Source organism: Amphibalanus amphitrite, unplaced genomic scaffold (assembly GCF_019059575.1).
Source record: "Amphibalanus amphitrite isolate SeventyFive unplaced genomic scaffold, NRLGWU_Aamphi_draft 000910F_arrow, whole genome shotgun sequence".
In the NCBI taxonomy this organism is placed as follows: Eukaryota; Metazoa; Arthropoda; class Thecostraca; order Balanomorpha; family Balanidae; genus Amphibalanus; species Amphibalanus amphitrite.
Genome location: NW_024882404.1, coordinates 128,507 through 147,792, shown reverse-complemented (window position 1 = coordinate 147,792; position 19,286 = coordinate 128,507). Strand labels below are relative to the sequence as shown.

Genomic DNA, 19,286 nt, shown 5'->3' with positions numbered 1-19,286 from the left:
CCGGCTTCCCCGTCTCCTACCTCCGAATGCAAACAGCATTTGATAGCCCTGCACACAGAAAAATATTAACACCGTTAGCGGTGTAATTGCACAGTACATATCTGAGCACTTGAGGAAAGTTAATTTAGTCCCTTCCCCGCTTACATTACTCGCGCTTCTAAATGAACACCAGGAAGAAGGTAATAGAACACTGTTAGGAGGGTTGGGTGTTTTGCTACATGTAGTAAAACACCCAACCCTCCTAACAGTGTTCTATTACTTTCTTCCTGGTGTTCATTTAGAAGCGCGAGTAATTTCAGCGGGGAAGGGACTAAATTAACTTTCCTCAAGTGCTCAGATATGTACTGTGCAATTACACCGCTAACGGTGTCAATTAGAGGTGGCAAAATGTGGACCCGAGGACCCGGTCAAAAGACCCAGTCTGGACCCATCTGGGTCCAGACCGGTTCCTGGAAATTTTATTATGGGTCCAACCGGGTCCTACGGCCTACCATAAACTATACATCTTGCACACTACACATTATTGCAAAATATGAAGTGAATGGAGTGAATGTTTCTTTACACACAGTACCTCATGAGTATTCCCAGTGAGAAATAGGCTGTTTTACATTATGATACTAATGATACCTGCAAGTAGTTTGCATTAATTGAATTTTGAGGAACGGGTCCTAATGGTTCCGATTCCAACTAAGACCGGGTCCGACTGGTTCCAGAAATGTCCAGCCGGGTCTGGTCCGAGTCTGGTTCCCAAAATTTTCATCTTTTGCCACCTCTAGTGTCAATATTTTTCTGTGTGTGGAGAAACTGTCTGAGGAAACCTAATTGATAATTTCATTGGCATCGAGGTCACCGATGACGTCACAGGTCAGGTCCAGATAAAGTTTATCAACATTTTGGCTTGTTCACAATTTTTGGACCCCGCCTCTGGCCGGCGGCCTACATCTCACATTAAGCTCATTTTTGTTGAGGTGGACCCCTACACTTAAGTACGCTTACATCTCACATCTTTAGCTCATTCGTGTATATGCCTAAAATACCCTGCGGGTACTGAACTTGTAGGTACTTCGAATTTTTCAGGTCAAAACTAGGTCAGGCACTCACGTAAATGTTATATCATGAATTCACAAATGTTTTATGGTCCATTTCGGCCAGAGATTTCGAAATCAGTGTTGGCTGTGTCATCTGAGGCCATTGTGCACGCGGCCGAAGGACGACAGTTTCGTGTCAATACGTTCAGCAGCCTAGAAGATATTGCAGAAAAACGAGAGGGCGCTCTGTAGAGCCGCCCCCCCCCCCCCGTCATGCGCATGTTAAAGTTACGGAAGCTGTCCCGCTCACTCGAATATCTGTTTGCTTAACCCACGCCGGGAATGGAGGGGGTGCTTGGACACCCCCCCCCCCCTGCGGTTTTCGCAGATATCTAAAAAATACCTGTTCATGCATATTTTCCGCACATGTTGTGAATTTTTTAGACCCAGTTCGTACAAAGTTCCCTACTAACCAGTCGCTAAAGTTGTTGCAAATTGGCTCCACAGTCGTTCTCGAGACGTGGAAGCGACAATAACCCGCATGTCGAGTTTCAGCGCAACCCCCCCAGTAATCGTCTTGCAATGGTATCATTCTTGATTACTTGACACCTTTTAATTTTGCATTTGGGACGTGCTGTAGGTACGGTTCTCCAGGGTATTAGTCGTTGGTCGCTCGGCGAGCGGGAGGGCAACCAGTTCCGCCCCTGTATCGCGTGACCCCTTGCTCCGCCCAGTTACGCACGAGCGTACTCCACGCCGCGTAGTAGCGTGGGGAGGGGAGGGTTAGAATGGTGGCATGTGTAGAGGCTAGAACCGGTTTCCACCGCCATGCCACCGCCCAGCGACATGGAGCGGGGTCAGTGACCAGGGCGCAGGGAAAGGTCAGAGGTCAGCTATAACGTAGAACTTTGTGTCTCCCTCCCCTCCGCGTGTAACGACCGCACGACAGCGGCCGGCCGCCGATCAGGCGTGACATGTCAAGGTCACCCGCAGGCAACGGGCTCAGAGGGTTGGTCGAGTGCGCGTCCGTGGCTGACGACAGTCTCGACCATGTGCTATGGTGCCGATAAGTTTTTAATATAATACGTTTTTATAATAAGTTTTTATAAGTTTTTATAAGTTTTTTAAGTTTTTTATAAGTTTTTATAAGTTATAATAAGTTTTTAATATAATATATTTTAATAATATGTGTAATAAGTTTTTGTTCAGTGCATATGGCTGCTGGGGTGTGTCATCTTGATATGATGCTTTGTAACATGTATGATACGCTTAAAACCTCGCTGGCAGTGGCCGAGAGGAGACGGGGGGGGGGGGGGGAGCGGGGAGGCGGGTGCCGCCTCCACATGTTTGTTTTTGTTGATAGCTGCGAGAGCTGAAATTTGGCAAGCCTGACCTTTGATTCAAGCTGAATTTTTATGACAGCAGCTGTATTTTCACCCTCGCCCATATTGGTGTTTTGCCAGCGTCTATCGTAAAGGGGGGGGGAGGGTCCGTTGGACCCCTTTGCCGTTCAGCCCCTAATCGAGCTAGAGCTTCGCGGAAAAAGAACGTGTTGCCCGTGACGAGAGGAGGCCGATGATACCCAATTTTAAGGTCTTAGGTCATTGGTTGACAGGTCAATATAACTCAAAAGTCGGGGAATCAGGACCTGTTAGAGCTTCGTAAAGTGAAGCTGTTATTGGGTTTTGCGGGGTGCTGATCACGAAATTCAAGTTAGTTTTGATCACAGATGATGTTTTCGTGCATTTAGGCCAGGTCGTGCCAGGTCAGGACAGGTCACATGTTACGAGGGAACCAAAACTACTTCTTAAATGTTCAAACGGTTTCTAAATGCGAAATCAACTCCAAAATCTACCCTAGAAACATGTAGAACTCGAAAGAGTGAACAAAGGTCATCAAAGGTCAGTACCTTCATGTGACTTTGATACCCACTAGAATCCATGGGATCAACATCCTTTCACATGTTTGATCGCTTAAAGCCACAAAAAGACAATAAAACGCGCTCTACTCGAAATACGCCAAAACGCGATTCCGGCCAAACATGGTCTCGGAAAACAGGTCACAAGTCAAAGGTCTTTTGAGTCAGGGTCATGCAAATTATAGGGTAGGCGTAATATTGATTAACTCGAGGGTACTGAAAGTTCCGTCGCAATCAGCCGCTTTTTGCGCGAGTTATTTGCGAAAAACTGAGGGTAGGAGGTCTGTTCGACACCCTCCTACAAGTGCGAAGGTTAAGGTCAGGCCGTTGACCAATGACGTCAAAAGTGAACCTCTGTAAGGTCCCAAAATGTCGCGACGTCGCAGCACCCTTCGTGCCAGGGGACTTTTCAACGGGGAATGAAGCTAATATGATCTAGTGCTATCTCCCAGAGGCCTCACAACTTGTATGTAGCTATCTCGTATTTTTCTTAAGAGTCACCTGAAGTCAGGTCGGTCACGCAACCTCACGATTATTAATCAATTGGGAACTAAGAAAACTGTTATTTTGGCGCCGGGAGCGATCTAAAGCTGTCTCAAGCGCATGCATTCGCGATTTTATACAATCTTTGCAAGCCCCAGCATTCACTTTTCCATTCTTAAAGTTAGGCGACTTCATTTATGACGTCACCAAGGTCACAGGAGATTTCACCAAAAAGTCCCGATCAAATTGAGCTAGCGAGTCGGGAAGCCACCAGTAGACTTGTAAGGACCTACCGAATCGAAGAAGTGATATGACCTCCTTGAGCCAGCCTCGTGGCCTGAGTGGCTCTGCCCTGACATGACCTGAGGTAAACACCTTATTTTTTTTTTTGGCAGCATCGTCATGCTTTGTCACGGCACTCATCCACTCTCTCGGCCGAAATATTAGCTCCTTTTTGTATGAGTTCTGGCATAATCCCGCACATTATGCTGCATGTTGTTTGCCATGAAAAAAGCATGCATGCTCAGCTACGTTCTACGCAGTACGCACTAACCAAACCACCATCCCATCATCCAACACTAGCCACCATCCCGTTCTGTGATCCCTTCCACCCCACACGAATCAGCGGAGATACTAGTCAGTCGGGCTAGCGCTATCCTCCCCTCCCTTCCTGACTGCACAGCGCTAAAACCCAGAGCCGAGACTTCCCGAGCGCGACCTCTGACCCCACGCGGTCCGAAGGGTCGGCCGATGCCTAAGGGCGCGCCGCGCGCCGGCCACCCGGATAGCCTCTGCCAAGTCTCCCTTCCATACACCGTTTACTACGCGCTCGATTCATTCATGATTCTGTGTTTCCGCGTCCCTCTCGCTAGGTGGCACCATGGATGTCATAGGCGATCCCAGGAAGATCGCGGCCAGAATACCCCAAACGGCAGAAAATAAGGTTTTTGGTGGATATCTCGGAAAGTATTTGACATACAACGATGCAATTTCACAGTCTCGTGGTAAATGTGCATACACATAATTCGGGTTGATACTTATGCATTTGAACATTATATAGGACTAGATATGTCCGAAAAAGCAAAACCAACAAGACTTTTACTGGAGAACCGTACGTACCTATCGGTAGGGCTGCCTCATGAGTCATGACGCAGTCACAAATCGTGCGCTTTTTCTGGCCATGTGCACGCATTAGCATGTAACCTCAGTCCTTAATCAGTCCTCGAACCATAAAACGCTGACTTGGCGATGAACCACTTATCCGTCTCATCATCAATTACAGTACAGGTCAAGCGGAAATGACACTTCCGTCGGAAACCGCACTGACTTGAAGACGCGACACTAATTGACGGACAGCCGACGTGAAATTTGATTCATTAGTTCGACGTCGCGTCAGCTTCAGGTGGGGAGGGTCGGCAGAATTTCCTCGTGACGCGGCTCACGGGCTGGATCCCGACAGAAAGTTGACCTTGGTGACCCCGCGTGACCTCGTTTGACCTCGTCTGGTCGCCACTGTGTAACCTCATTGATACGCGTTGGACCAGACTGGGTCACTGCTTGGCGTAGGGATAGTGATTGCTAGGTGTCTCTGTGTTCCTGTGTGTGAAGGTTTACAACCGAATTTAGTACCTTTACAATCCAGATTCATTACGTGTCAATTCGCCAAAATCCAATGTGTGCCAAATCCAGATAATTTACGTGCCATAAAGCTCCTACTGTCCCCATTCCTTCCCAAACCCACTCCTCGCTAGCTCACTGCACAAGTGCACAGTATTATACATTTCCTATGGGCCCTGCACACCCTACCGGACGCTCCACTGCGACTGATGGTCTCATCCCCGCCCTCCCGCTGCCACCCTGAGGGCAGTCGGTGGCCGGCAGAGACGAGCTGACCACTTTCTCCGGAGCGGTGGTGATGCGCGTCCACTGTCGGCGCTGGCTACATCCTGGCGAAGATACTTCGGCTGAGTGCCGGGATATGAAACGGCTCGAGCCTCGAGGAGGAATTGTATTGGTTTTGGCAATTCGAATACGGTGCAAGGAAATTTTTCTTAAAAAACAAACGGTTTAAAAAATCGATCTGCGAGAGATGAGCACAAAACTACAAATAGGTATAGTAAGTCATGTGTGATTGTCGAGTGAATTTCGCGAATTGTAGCGGCTTGTTGCAACCTTACAAATGGCCTAAAAAGAGCTTGAAATATATGGCCTCGCCTCCATGGTTGACTCAATATCAACATCATAACATATTTCACGGACTTGAAGGTTGACTAAAATATGCACTATGTCTATAACGTCCTTTACGCAATAACAGACGTTTTACCAAATCATCCAGCACCCTTTATTGCGTCCTTGGGAAGCTTTTTGGGTGCTAAATTGGTTCCCAAACACAAAACCAGACGCTTCACCGCTTGTGCTAAATAGCCAAGTCGATTTCTGATTTCTCAAACGAGCCGCGGAGAAATTTCCTGGCGCTGCTAACAAGGCCACGTGCTTCCCACGCGGAGCTGCCGCCGCACTGCGGAGCTGAGAACTGTTCGCGACGAGCCAGAGCTTCCGTCCCACGAGGCTGCCGCAGACAATTATTGGCGGCCAATTGATGGCATGGTATGTGACATACTGTCTCGTGGAATTTCTCCGATGCATGTGGTAGTCAGGAAAGACTCGATTGTTTGTAAGGCCCAAACATCCTCCCAAGGCTCGCCTGTTCCGTCTGAAGTCAACTGAAACCAGCCCACGAACCATTCTCACGCAATAGTCCGAACATACCGAGGACGGAGTGGGACGGGACAGGGCATGTGTCCCAGTCCCAGGTGGGACGGGACAAGGTGTGTCCCAGTCCCATGTGGGTGTCCGCGCCGGGACACCTGGTGGGCACACAGCCGGCCCGGGCCGGGCTGACCGGCGCCCCAGGCGCTGGAGACGGCCGGTGAAAGTGTGACGACTCTCGGTCACTGCCACTGGCCGGTTCACATGAACCAAGCATGGCGTGGCTCACATGGACCTGCCCGGCTGGCAGCCCTGGTCAGACGGACCAGGGACTGGGAACGGCTAAAGGATGGTTCACACTTCACATTGACCAAGCGTGGTGTGGCTCACTTGGACTTGCTGGACGCCCAGTCAGGCACCAGAGACTAGGAACACCTAGGAAGGCGCACACGGACATGTGATATAGGGGTACTCCCAGGGACTGACCGTCCACCGATCATCCCTTGACCGTCCCACCTGTCGAACGACCGACAGACGGGCCAAACGACTGGCGGACCGACGCGTGATGTGAGAAGGGACGACGAACAGACCGACGCGATGTCAGAGTAGGCACCAAGCTAAAATGTCCTCAAAAGCCACACACACAAAAAAACAAATTTGTTGGCATCCCGACTGACATTACATATTACTAGAGCGTTCAGTAGGTACTCAGCTCCCATTTGGCAGATTTGGCGTCGCGATGAGTCGACTCAAAATCTCGCGCAGCCCGAGAAAATCGAGCAGCTGCGCGCGTGCGGCGTGACTGGTGCGTCCCAGACGTGATCGGACGTGACGTAGCAGTTTGGTGACGTGACGTGATGAGCGCTGGCCAGAGAGAAGTGTTGGGCGAGAGAGGGAGGTCAGTCAACTGTCTGGCGTAGAACGCAACACTGAGACTCAGATAATGCAGGGAGCGAAGAAGTGATTTTTCGATAATTTGTTTCTTTATTTGTTTATTTCACAGCATCACCAACAGGCAGTGGCCATTGAAAGGCGAAGTCAAAAATAAACTAAATAACTAACAAATATACTTCCTCGTGACATGTATTGTATATCCTAGAATAATATTACATACTATAGCTCTCATTCATCATATTTCGCTTGGTCATACTGAAAACTTGAAACTCTGGTCGCCTGGAAGAAAACATCTCGTAATGATGGCCGCCACGCTTGATGGTCATCAAAGAAGAGCAGGGAAAAGCAGAAATCTCTGAAACACCTGCCGCTAACTTTTTTCGAGCTAACACCTGCTGAGGTAAAGGCCGGTCATCTGTGACAGAGTGCGGAGATTCGCGACACTCAAATCGCTCTCGGGGGTCGGGACTATCACGGCGCTGGATTAATGAGTTGGATTGACAGCCGCAACTGCGCCTAACAGCAGAAGGAGCAGCCGGGTGCACTGGCATTAACACGGCACACGGGTCCTGTTTGGTGGACTTCCTCTCTTCTTGGGAGTGCCTCTCTTGGACCGATTCGCAGTGGACCAGCCTTCTTCGTCACCGGAGGGGATCACATTCACGTCCTGAACAGCATCAGCGTGCGATTTCAGTTGTTTCGGAGCAGTTGTCATGGGGGTCGGCTCAGCAGAACACTGTATTGTGGCATCCACCGTCCCCTTGCACGTGTTCTCTACAGGAAGCTTCCAGATTGCATCCTCTACATGTTGGAGGTATCAACCTTGACCTTCAAGATATCATGGATCATGTGCTTCATCGTGCAGCAACATCCATCAGCTACCTACTGCTTGTGCATAAGAGAGCTTACATCAATGCTATCCACGGTGATCGGAGGGAGTCTGGCCAAATCGAGTGCAACGAACTTGGGACGATTTCCTCTGTCACATTCAAAATCATTTTCATAATGCCCTCAATATACATCTTTTTCTTATTCTGACCACGTCTCAGTCTGGTTCCCACTCTTGCACAGACTCGTCCACGTGATGGCATAAAATGTCCTTGGCAGCCTCCACTTCCTCATCCGACTAACTCTCACTAACCAGTTTGACCGTAACATTAAGTGGCAAACTATCAACCTTGCACAACATACAGTACAACAACTTGTTAATAATGATGTTCATGCTTGCTGTTGCATCATCAAGTTCTTCAGTGACGGCATAAAAATTGTACGTGCTTCGGAACAAAAAAAAAAAAAAAATCTGGTTGAGGCAACAAAAATGCGTAGATGCAGCCGAGAACATAAGAGAAATATTGAAGAGTCAGACATTTTGTTTTTCTCACAGACAATGACAATACAATGTAATGGTCTTATTACATTGTTTTTGTATTGTCATTGTCTGTGAGAAAAACAGAAATATTGAAATTTGTCGTAGAAACCAAACAAAGTCTACACTGAAATACTATCTGATATTGCGTCGTCTGGAAGATTATTAATCGCTCTTTACAATGAATCACAACTTGAGCATGTCCTGTGCAAATTGACCACATGGACACCTCTCAAAGATAGGGCAACAAAAATTCAGCCGTCTAATCTTAGAGACACCCACCCTATCACTCTCGGAAACTCTCAGAAGTTTGGTTGTTAGAAATTTAAATAGTGAGATTGATGGTTTCATTCCGATGCCTTTGGAGGCCTACACGTCGATGGGAGAAACCAACACAGAAATGAACTCTGGCTCACCTGGGAACACCTGAGAACGTGACACACATGGTAGCTCGACACACGAGAGAGCCGCGAATTAGCATGTCATGGCGAGGATTCTCATATGCAAGGAGGCAGTGAGAGTGAATGACTTATTCATGCAACTGGCGAGGTTTGAGCGGGTAGGTGCTTGGTATGAACTCTGACTTTCTGTTGTGGCAGAATTGAAACCCGGTTTATTTGTGTTCTAGCCAACACTTTCGTTGAGCGGACTTTTAGCGATTTACTTCCAAAGAAATCAAAATTGTTGCATTTATATAACCATGCATCTACTTTTTCTTATTTCCTGCAGCTCTGTATAGCACTAAAAAGCTCAGACAAGACGATGTCCTCGTATGTATAGTTCGGCAGTAAATATAACCACAACATGTAAGCTGTGCAGTGTGCACAATGCACACTGCACACTTCACAAGTGGACAGTAAGCATGTGCTCCTGGCCCCCTTCCCCGCATCAAATGTAACCCACAATGACGAATTATAGTATATACCAATCTAATAAACAGCGTGTACTTACCTGCAACCCACAGCGCACCAATGCGTCATTCATCACTATCACTTTTGCTACGGTCCCCGTTGCTGTACCACTCCTGCCATGCTGCATTATACTGTATAATGCATAACTACATACTTACTGCTGAGTGAGAGTAAGCTCCCCTCCGCCCTCCCCTTTCGCCTTCTCTTCCTCCCTCCACGCGACATTGCGAGGTCACCTAGCCCGTTCATCCCTCTCCGCGGTGCAGCCAGAACCTCAAATCAATCTCATCTCTCGCTGGCACCCGCTGGCGTCGAGGGAACGACTTTCTTCTGGCCTGAGGCGCTGGCCACGCGCGCGGGGCTCGCTCAAGCCGGTTTACGGCGCGGAGGCACCTCGGTAGGTTTAGGGAGGCGACGGATGGAGTTTGAGGAGTGGCCTGGTCGCTGACCTGGCCCCGCTGGAGGATTGAGGTGCTCCCGATCGAACGTCCGGTTAGCACCGACGTGGCGAAAGACCGTGACGAGTGATGAGGAAGGACTGGACTGACAAGAGACGACTGACGACTTATGAGCGTCGCACACTCCTGATGTTGGGATGCAGAGGACCTTAGGAAGGAGAGGGGCGATAAACGCAGGTTTTTATGGAACTGTTACCGCGATGTCATACGGTACGATGTGATGTTATGGTAAACCACTCTTAGGAACGGAGCGTGTTTTTCACAGCCAAGAAGACGAGCAGATGGGATGAACGAATCAATTTCAATACGCGCATTCATTTGTGCAGCAGCCCGGGGCTGCACCTCGCGTCAATTTCCGCCTGGATTTCAGTCGTCGCTTTCCCACAATCTACCCTATTTGAATACTCGGTCAATGTCATGTAGCGTGTACTTAATATGACAGTTGGTTCTCTTTTCCAGCGAGGAACACGCCCAGGCAATTGGCGGCTGAAAAATGGGTAGAAAGCTGCGCGCGAAACGGACAACAATTTATTAGACGCTGCTAGCCATCGACAGCACAACAAATAACAGGTGAGACCATCACATCGAACCAGTTTCTACAGCTGTGATACATATCACTGAACAGTGAACAATTTGTCGCAAATGCTGTATGTAACCATTGAACACACATCTTTGGTTACCAGCAGAGTCAAAGGGTTGATACTACCGGGATTCTAAAAATCGAAGATTCTTTCTTATTTTTCCTACGCTACCTAAGATCGGAGAAGTTTATATAAGTACAACTTTGTAGGATTCGTTGACTCACCTAAACGTTTTCCCCATGATTCTGCTAGCCCTCGTATGTGATTTTGTGCGTTTTTCACAGTTGCAACATGCTTAACAACAATTATTCGTCATAATCATGTGAGTTTCTTGCTCTTTGTGAACCAGCAAACCGTTCAAAAATGACGAAATCTACTGAGGCGCTATATTGCAAATTCTGGAGAACAGCCTGGGCTGGGAACTGTCTTCATCATTCCCCATTGCAGGTAGTTCAAACACGGGACCACCCAAGTGATTTCTTGTTGCAGAAGAGCGTCATTCCGATTGCAGAACATTGCCAACGGCTTCTTTTCACTGGAGTTCTGAGAGTGCACTGCACACTGCACAGAAGGTCGTCAGTGGCCCCTGGCGTACATATTTCTATCCATGCCCTCCGGGCATCGTCGGACTCACGCGCAGAGCATGACGTCACACGTTTGCGTTATTCTCGTCCAATCTAAGGTACTTTCTATGCGGTATTAAGGACATATTATGTTACAGACCAACTCTGGAACAATCGTGCAATATCAAAGTGGTCTGTGGTTTTCATATTTTGTTATGTACATATGTATTTTCTTGATGCTTGATGAGTCATGAGGCTATTTCGTCAAAGTCACTTCTTGGCATGTCATGCCCCGCCCAACCCGCGACGCCAAGCTCGAGTTGCCAGATGACTGGCGGGCGGTTGCCAGACGGCCCGGATCGCCGGTGCGACGTCGAGCCCACTGGAAGTGGGCTAGTGAAATTCGGGGTCAGTGGCTTGGAGACGCCCCGGGCGGCGGCGCGAGGTGGTACCGGCGGCGGGACGTGGTACGGGAGTGGGACGGGAGATGGTACGGGACGTGGTACGGGACGTGGTACGGACGGCGGCGGGAGGCGGTACCGAAGGTGGTACGGGACGTGGGACGGGAGGTGGTACGGGAGTGGGACGGGAGATGGTACGGGACGTGGTACGGGACGTGGTACGGGACGTAGTACGGGAGGTGGTACGGGACGTAGTACGGGAGGTGGTACGGAAGTGGGACGTGGTACGGGCGGCGGCGGGAGGCGGTACCGAAGGTGGTACGGGACGTGGTACGGGACGTGGTACGGGACGTAGTACGGGAGGTGGTACGGGAGTGGGACGTGGTACGGACGGCAGCGGGACGTGGTACGGGAGGTGGTACGGGCGGCGGCTGCCTGCCTCATTGACGTGACCTTAACCCGCGCCCGGCTGGGGGTCCTGGATTTCCACGCCCTGCTGGGGGGGGGGGGGGTGTTTGAACACCCCCCTTCTAACTCGGCTCCTGGGCCACGTAGCGATACGCGGAAGGCGGCGTTCGAAAGAGCGTCAAAAATAATGAGGAAATCACTTCGGTCAATTTTTTAGTCAGGTCAAAGGTCAGGACACCAGAGGTCATTGAAGGCAAAATTTCGCCGATTTCCAGGTCGAATGTCGACAATTTCCAGGAAGCCAACGCATAACTCGGGAACCAATAGAGCTACAGCGCCGCGGAAAAGCGCATTCGATAGCCCTATTAACGCCCTTTCTGAGTAATTCTCTCAGATTTGACCTAACGTCAACGGTTTTGCCTGCAGGGGGCAAAAACTGCAAAAATAGCCGATTTTTTCGGAAACAGTTTTTCTGCAATAACATTTGACCCAAGCCTTGTACGAGCTTACTTTTACCGGCATCGTGTTCCTCTCGTCAAGACGCATCGAACGAACTATGACTTGACCTTGAAAGGTCAACTTGAAAATTTGACCTCAGGTCAAGGTCATGACCTGACCGGAAAGGGTCATGTTGCATATCAGTCGATCCGTATCTTCGAGCTGAACACATCTAAGGCGTTTTCATTGCTCTAGTATGCCTCTATCAAAAGTTATTTGCGAAAAACCGTTAGATACCATTCGTGACCTAAGATGACCTCAGGGCATAAACAGGGGTCACGGACACCATTTTCATGTTCAGTGTGTCTAAACCACTTGTAATTCAGTGTTTGGGAGTGTTTATAATGTCTTTCGTTCAAAAGAGGCGCATTTCAATTTTCTCCCATTGACTTATAATGGGGAGGTCGCAAAATTGACCTGACCTTAGGTCATCGATATCAAAATTCTGAGATATACATTTTGTACATGCTATTGCTCTTAGCAATCGCTGAAAGTTTCAAAGCGATCGGTCACTCGGTGTAGCTATGACAGAAATTGAAACTTTTTATGAGGTGAGGTCACTTCAAGTGACCTGGTGACCTGACCTTGAATGACCTTGGTCTGAAATTTTCACAACATGTGTAGAATTGATGTATGATAAGGTGTACCAAAAACGGCGGCGCTCCGCGCCGCCGTTTTTGAGATATTTGCGAAAAACCACAAGGGGGGGTGTTCAAACACCCCCAGCAGGGCGCGGGTTAAGTAAACACCAAACATATTACCCAACTCCTCCTAACCAACCACAAACTCCTCACATGAACAAAACGCGTGCGTTGCGGCAATATGACCTTCTTTGGACAGCCTCGGTGCTGACGTAACAAGACCACGGCTCATATTGTGGCTGTATTACAGGCCAGTTGGCGTTCGAACTAGAACACGCGATGACTGCGACAGCAAACGACAACACTGCGGCCATGTTACTACAGTCCGAGTCCGTTATGGCCCGGCCTGGACCAATGTGTCTGTTATCCACAGATTATTGGAGACATATATGACAGATGTCACCAATGATAGTTGGTCTGGCACCGTTGTGGTGCCAGCTGTGGGTATTATTGTAACTTGGAGCTGTGTAGTTGATAACTTTATACGAAATATCTATTGTTTAGATGGCCTTGATTCACGACTACGATAAATCTGCCACAATATTTCTCAGTCTACGTTCACATCTTCATCTTCAACTGTCGAGTCAACCTGCTCATATTTTTTAAGTATTTATTGAAATTTATTACATATTTTTTTATTAGGTATATATATTTATTATTATATTTATTTTGATTTTTTAAAGTATCTATTGAAAGTGTTTACCTATTGTCACTGTGCGTCTTCACGTACAGTGACTCAATTTAGCCGACAGACTGGGGAGATGCCCTGGCTTTCTCTGAGTTCCGATAAGGTGGTCAGGGAGGAATCGTGGTTAATGGAAAAAGTTAAAAACGAATAGTGATTTTAGCCGATGTTAGTTAAAAAGATGCAAAGCTGAAATAAATTATTGCATTTTTATATTCATTCATTTTTACATAAGATAAATAATGGCGTGCATGAGGGTATTTTTAATTTCAAAGTAATGTTCAAATTGCCATTAGGTAGGTACTGCACTGCAACTCATTGCTCTTATTGATCGCGTAAAAATCTGAACTCTCCCATTGATGTCTCCTTGGTGTGTTGCAGCTATGGTTGCAGGAATCGGTCACACTGTTCCGACAGAAGGCCTTCAATAACCAACCACTACCGTCAAATTCAATAACTCAAACCTGACCACTACAAAACCACTCAGAGCAGGCACTCATTACAGGCTTGTTTTGACGCACACAAAAACAAACCGCTCGCTGCCACCGTGGCAATTCTAGGCCGTGGTTACACAACACCTGAACATCGGCTGGTCAGACAAACTGCCATAAGAGCATTCCGAGCCATGGGAATGCACGACCCGACCTAGTATCAGAGGTAGATGGGGGGGGGGGGGGGCTCACGGTTAGGAACAGCCGGGGAGTGGGAGAGATTCCAGAACCGCAGTGCATGTCGCATGTCGATCTTGTTCTTATTGTCACATACCTACTTGCATGTGTGTGAATAAACTCTTTAGGCGGGTCCACAAAGATAATGGTGGATGGAGAGTAGGGTAATAGGTAACCGTCAAGACAGTCTATTTCACCCTCGATTCAGCCCGTATAAAAAAGACAAAGCTACATAGACCGGCTCTGCATAGCACCAAGACCACCTGCACCTGTCTGTATACCACCTAAAGACCTCTGACTTCGGTATACAGAGGTCAATCCTTAAAAGTTTAAGACTTTGCGTCTCGAGTAATAATTTCCGGCCCACTCATTAAAAATCACTCCATGCATTTTATCGTCTTGTCCTCGTTGAGACGTTGATTCTCATTAGCGCCCCATCCACGCTTCACCCAAGAAAAGGGCGAAAAGATAGCTCATCTCCTTGCCTTTCACCGTCCCATGTGCTGGCGTGCAGTCAGAGAACTGATAACTGTGATTTCCAAGAGGTGGCTGTCCTTGAGTAAACCACGCGGCACGCCTTTCAGGGGTACAATGACACCAGTGTCACTGACACGGTAAGAATATGGTGTGTAGATGGGTCAGAGGATAAGGTGACTCTTGGGTAACGTGGCTGGACTGATGGCTCAGATTTGGTGAGGGGGACGCCAGACGAGAATTATTAGAGTAGGCGTGGTTTCCTGATTTCATGTTAGGCATTGCGAAGTCTGCTGACAGGCACGTACCCAGGATTTCGCCCAGGAGGGGGCCACCTGCTTCCGAAGGGGCCCTTAGGTCACCCGGGGGCCCCCAGGCCGCCTAGGCGACCAGGGGCCCCCAGGTAACCAGGGGCCCTCAGAGGTCCCACGCAACCAGGGGCCCCCATGCGACCAGGCCCCGCTACCAGGGGCCCCCTTGGCGACTAGGGGCCCCAGGCGATCAGGGGCCCCATGCGACCAGGCTACCAGGGCCCCCTAGGCGACTAGGGACCCCAGGCAATCAGGGGCCCATGCGACCTGGTAGCCTAGGCGACCAGGGGCCCAGGAAATCGGGGGCCCTCGGATGACTGCAGGGGCCCATCGGGTCATCAGGGGCCCCTCGGGTAACCAGAAGCACATAAATGAGACTTTGATATCATTTTTTCTTCATTTTATCCAGTGTTTGAAAACAAAAAAATATACCGGGGCCTGAGGGGCCCCTGAGCGCCTTCGGCGCTCAGGAGGGGACCATGGCCCCCGTGCCCCCCCCCCCCCCCTTGGGTACGTCACTGAGTCTGCAATGGGATTATGCAGTGAGTAAATGCTCTCAAAAGACAACAGTCCCTTCCATTTCCCCGTCAATACTATTTAATATTTAGTTGAATGTGTCAGAGCTTATTATTTATTCATTGGCGTATAACTTCTTTGGGTTCATTTTGCTCATATCTCCTCGTATTTGATGCCTCTGGAGGTGGAAACGCCGACTCTTTTGGCATTCACAGAATCATATGCCGGTTCGAATACATGAGCTCTTGCTCGCATCAAACCCTGCGAGCATTTTTTTACGTCGCTTGGGTGCACGTGTGCCCTCCTGATCCCCCAGTGTAAGCCACCAACAGTGAAAGTCCTCTCATGAAACCCGAGGTATGGGTGCCGTTAGTCGTTACAAACACACCAAGGTCACGGCCGGTGGCCACTGCTCCCTCACAAAGGACCCGGGTGTGACCCAGTGAGGGGACACAGTGCACCCGCCCCTTACCCAACTGACGGGGGCCAGTCCGCTCCCCTCTTACCAATTGCGAGATGAGTGGAAGTATAAAACTAGTTTTTGGGGAGCAAAAGCCATCAGTGACTCGCTAGCAGGGGACCCGGCAGGATGAAGGTAGGTGGCATACAGCCTAATTGTATGAATGGTGATCAATTTTTGATATTTTATTTTCATTGATATTTAATGATTATTGTTTTTACACAAACTTCATTTGTCTTTGTAAATTTGTCTTCGTATTGAATTATTCAGCTAGTAAAAAAAAGCACTAAAGTTACGTGTAAATTACAAAGTGTGTGCTTTTGAAGAGAATGATATTTATACATAGACAAAAGCATATATGTTTTGCATACGCTAATTGCGTTTTTATATTTTCATACTACTATAAGCATCAATCATTATTATTTTTCAGATCGGATTAAAGATCTTTTTAATGTCGATCCCCCGTGCCGTATTTCAGATCGTATTAGGACGTGGCTCTTGGCATGGCCAATTTTTAAAACCTAACAACTGACCTATATGATCCATTTTTCAGCTCACAATACTTCTAGCAGCGGCGGTGTTGGTAACCGTCTCCGCAGCTCCGATCGCCGAGCTAAACCTCAACTACCTGCCTCCGACCAAACCGTTCCAGCCTCCCGATCTCTCGTACCTGCCTCCCCTTGAGAGCTCTTACCTTCCCCCATCCCAACGCGCCGAGAATGTGGAGGAGAATCTTGTGGATACCAGAGCACACGAGGAGGGTGGTGAAGTCTCCTCTAACGAGGAGGTCACCAGAGAAGGTTCTGAAGATCCCTTAGAAGAAGAGGAAGCACCAGTTGAAGCGGAAGAAGTCGAGGAAGAGGCAGTGGAAGGGAGTGGATCTGAAGAGGAGCCGGTCGGAGACGATGTGCAGGTGTCAGAGTTCATTACGTTCCCTGTTGAGGAGGAAAGGGGAGAAGGAGAAGACTCAGCGGATGGCTCGTCTGTGGAGGACAGCACCGTGAAAGTGAGTGGGCGAGTTACACGCCTAATGACATGGGGTGGCAGCGATAACGAAACTATGATGGCGTAGTTATGCTTGATTTTCTACAAAATAAAGAATCTGGGAAATGCCTTTGTTTTTTATGATTGCTTTTTAGGTAGCAAAATTAGAATATCTAATCAATCGGGATTATAAGTAAATTATTGTTTTAATAAATTCACGTTCATTCCGTGGGAAATGCACATGTTCGACGTCGCTCCGACCTAACAGTTTTGATCAGCAAAATGATGCTCGTCTTACCCAACTCCGTACGTCCCAGGTGGATCAGGCGCACGGTGTGGACGGCTCGTACCATGTAAGAGAGGACGGAGAGGGATACCGCACCACAGACGCCAGGTGAGCCACATATCGGGGCGACACTGAACGACGGAATAATGGTTACAGAGTGACTAACATGTAGGGGAAGTATTGTTCGATCATAGATGTCAAGGTATCACCTAAGGATTTTCTAAAAAGCTGGCGGTATTTTATCTGCTTGCCCGCCTGCATCAGCTTTGGTGGCCTTTGGCTTTGTGTGATTGGTGTAACGTTCGTTTCTATTTGTCTGTCTAGTAAGTCTGCTCTCTCAATTAATATGTGCACATCTCTCTCTCTCTCTCTCTCTCTCTCTCTCTCTCTCTCTCTCTCTCTCTCTCTCTCTCTCTCTCTCTCTCTCTCTCTCTCTCTCTCTCTCTCTCTCTCTCTCTCTCTCTCTCTCTCTCTCTCTCTCTCTTCTCTCTTCTCTCTCTCTCTCTCTCTCTCTCTCTCTCTCTCTCTCTCTCTCTCTCTCTCTCTCTCTCCTTTTATTTCTTCTCTTATTTTTCTTACTTTTTCCGACTCTGTGTTCCAAAAATTCAGCAATCACGTGTCACCAAATACATCAACCGAGAACATCTCTCTCCTTAACCCTCGCCCGCACATGGGGGGGGGGGTGGTTGCCACCCCCCCAGGTAGTCTTTCTGCTCTGCACTCAACATTTTTAGAGCTAGAAGGCTGATTTTTCGTATAGCTGCTCCTCTATCCTTTCTTGATGTCCACTGAAAATTTCAAGTTTCTGTGATTTTTGGTTTCGGAGATATGACCTTGTTTTTCAGGTCATGTCATGACCCAAATGGCCAATTCTCAACATCTTGCGTTTGCCATGGGCCTTATGAGCTTTTGACACCCTGATTTCGGCCTTTTTTGCCAGTCTTACCTCCCACCTATCATGGAACATGTCGTTCGACGATGTACAGGGGTCAAGGTCAGGGTCAAGGTCAACCTAGGTCATCTAAGATAATTGCGTTTTAGGCAAGCTGAATTTACTTTTTTTGAAATTTTTTGACTGCATTTTTGGTAAAGGCTTCTCAGATCATGATTTCATGTAATATGGACCCAAAAACAATCGGTGCACACATCAGTATACACACAGACACACACAGACATACAAACACATATAATTGACCTTGACCTAACTTGACCTGAAATGACCTCAGCAGCAAAAATATGATCGGGTAGTGTGACAAAGAGGTTCTAGCTGACTTGGCACCAGAAAACAGCATCGTCATCGGTATTTGCTAAGCAGCACACTTGATATCCAACGGTGACCCAAAACAGCAACATTTTTTAGTTTGACCTGACCTGGAAGGTCAATGACTGACCTGAGAAGGTAAAACTGGGTATCATTGGATTCGTCTCTTCCCAAAGAATCTTTTTGGTCTTTACTGCTAAGCTCTATCTCCAACAGGAGCGAAATGGCGCGGGGGGGGTGGCAACCACCCCCCCCCCCCCATGTGCGTTCTAGGATGGGAAAATGGCATGTGCGGGCGAGGGTTAAATTGAAGCTTGAAGTGTCTGACTCTCGCCAACTGGCGTAATCCAATCCAACCCAATTCGATCCACTATCGCTTGTGCCGGAATCAGTGTCGTAATGGTTAGCTCTCAGAGACTGATCCAGTCTGGCCTGGAAATGGGAAACCCATTTTATGGAACTAGTTAATTCAGCGGGCCAGGTGAATGTATCGTAATACATTTGATTACTTATGTTTTATTTTTCCTTAGAATTGTAGATAAAGAGGTCCTGAATAGAGATGTCAATCAGATACCAACTTTTTGGTATACCGATACCAAACCGATACCAAGTTGGTATTTGGTATTTCAATCCTAATGTGTTTGTTATTTTATTGGTATCATGAACCCTCGCTAATGTTTAAGAGGCTAAGGAATCGGTAAAATGTCGGTATTTTCCTCATGTTCCCAAGTTGGTTTGGTTTCGGTATTTCTCCACGGTTTTGGTTGGTATTTGGTTTGGTA

At 48.1% G+C, this 19,286-nt stretch overlaps 1 protein-coding gene across 2 annotated transcripts in view; it reads left to right on the top strand.

Moving 5' to 3' along the window:
- LOC122367952 (trithorax group protein osa-like) overlaps positions 1-19,286 on the top strand; it is a 75,714-nt gene that overhangs the window by 27,893 nt on the left and 28,535 nt on the right. Inside the window, exons 1-2 of one of the 2 annotated variants that reach the window (XM_043341507.1) lie at positions 16,532-16,979; positions 17,275-17,351. The gene's annotated coding sequence lies outside the window, so the exon portion shown is untranslated. Of the gene's footprint in view, positions 1-10,226; positions 10,338-16,531; positions 16,980-17,274; positions 17,352-19,286 lie in introns of those variants that run through there. The other variant, XM_043341508.1, reaches the window with a different exon arrangement.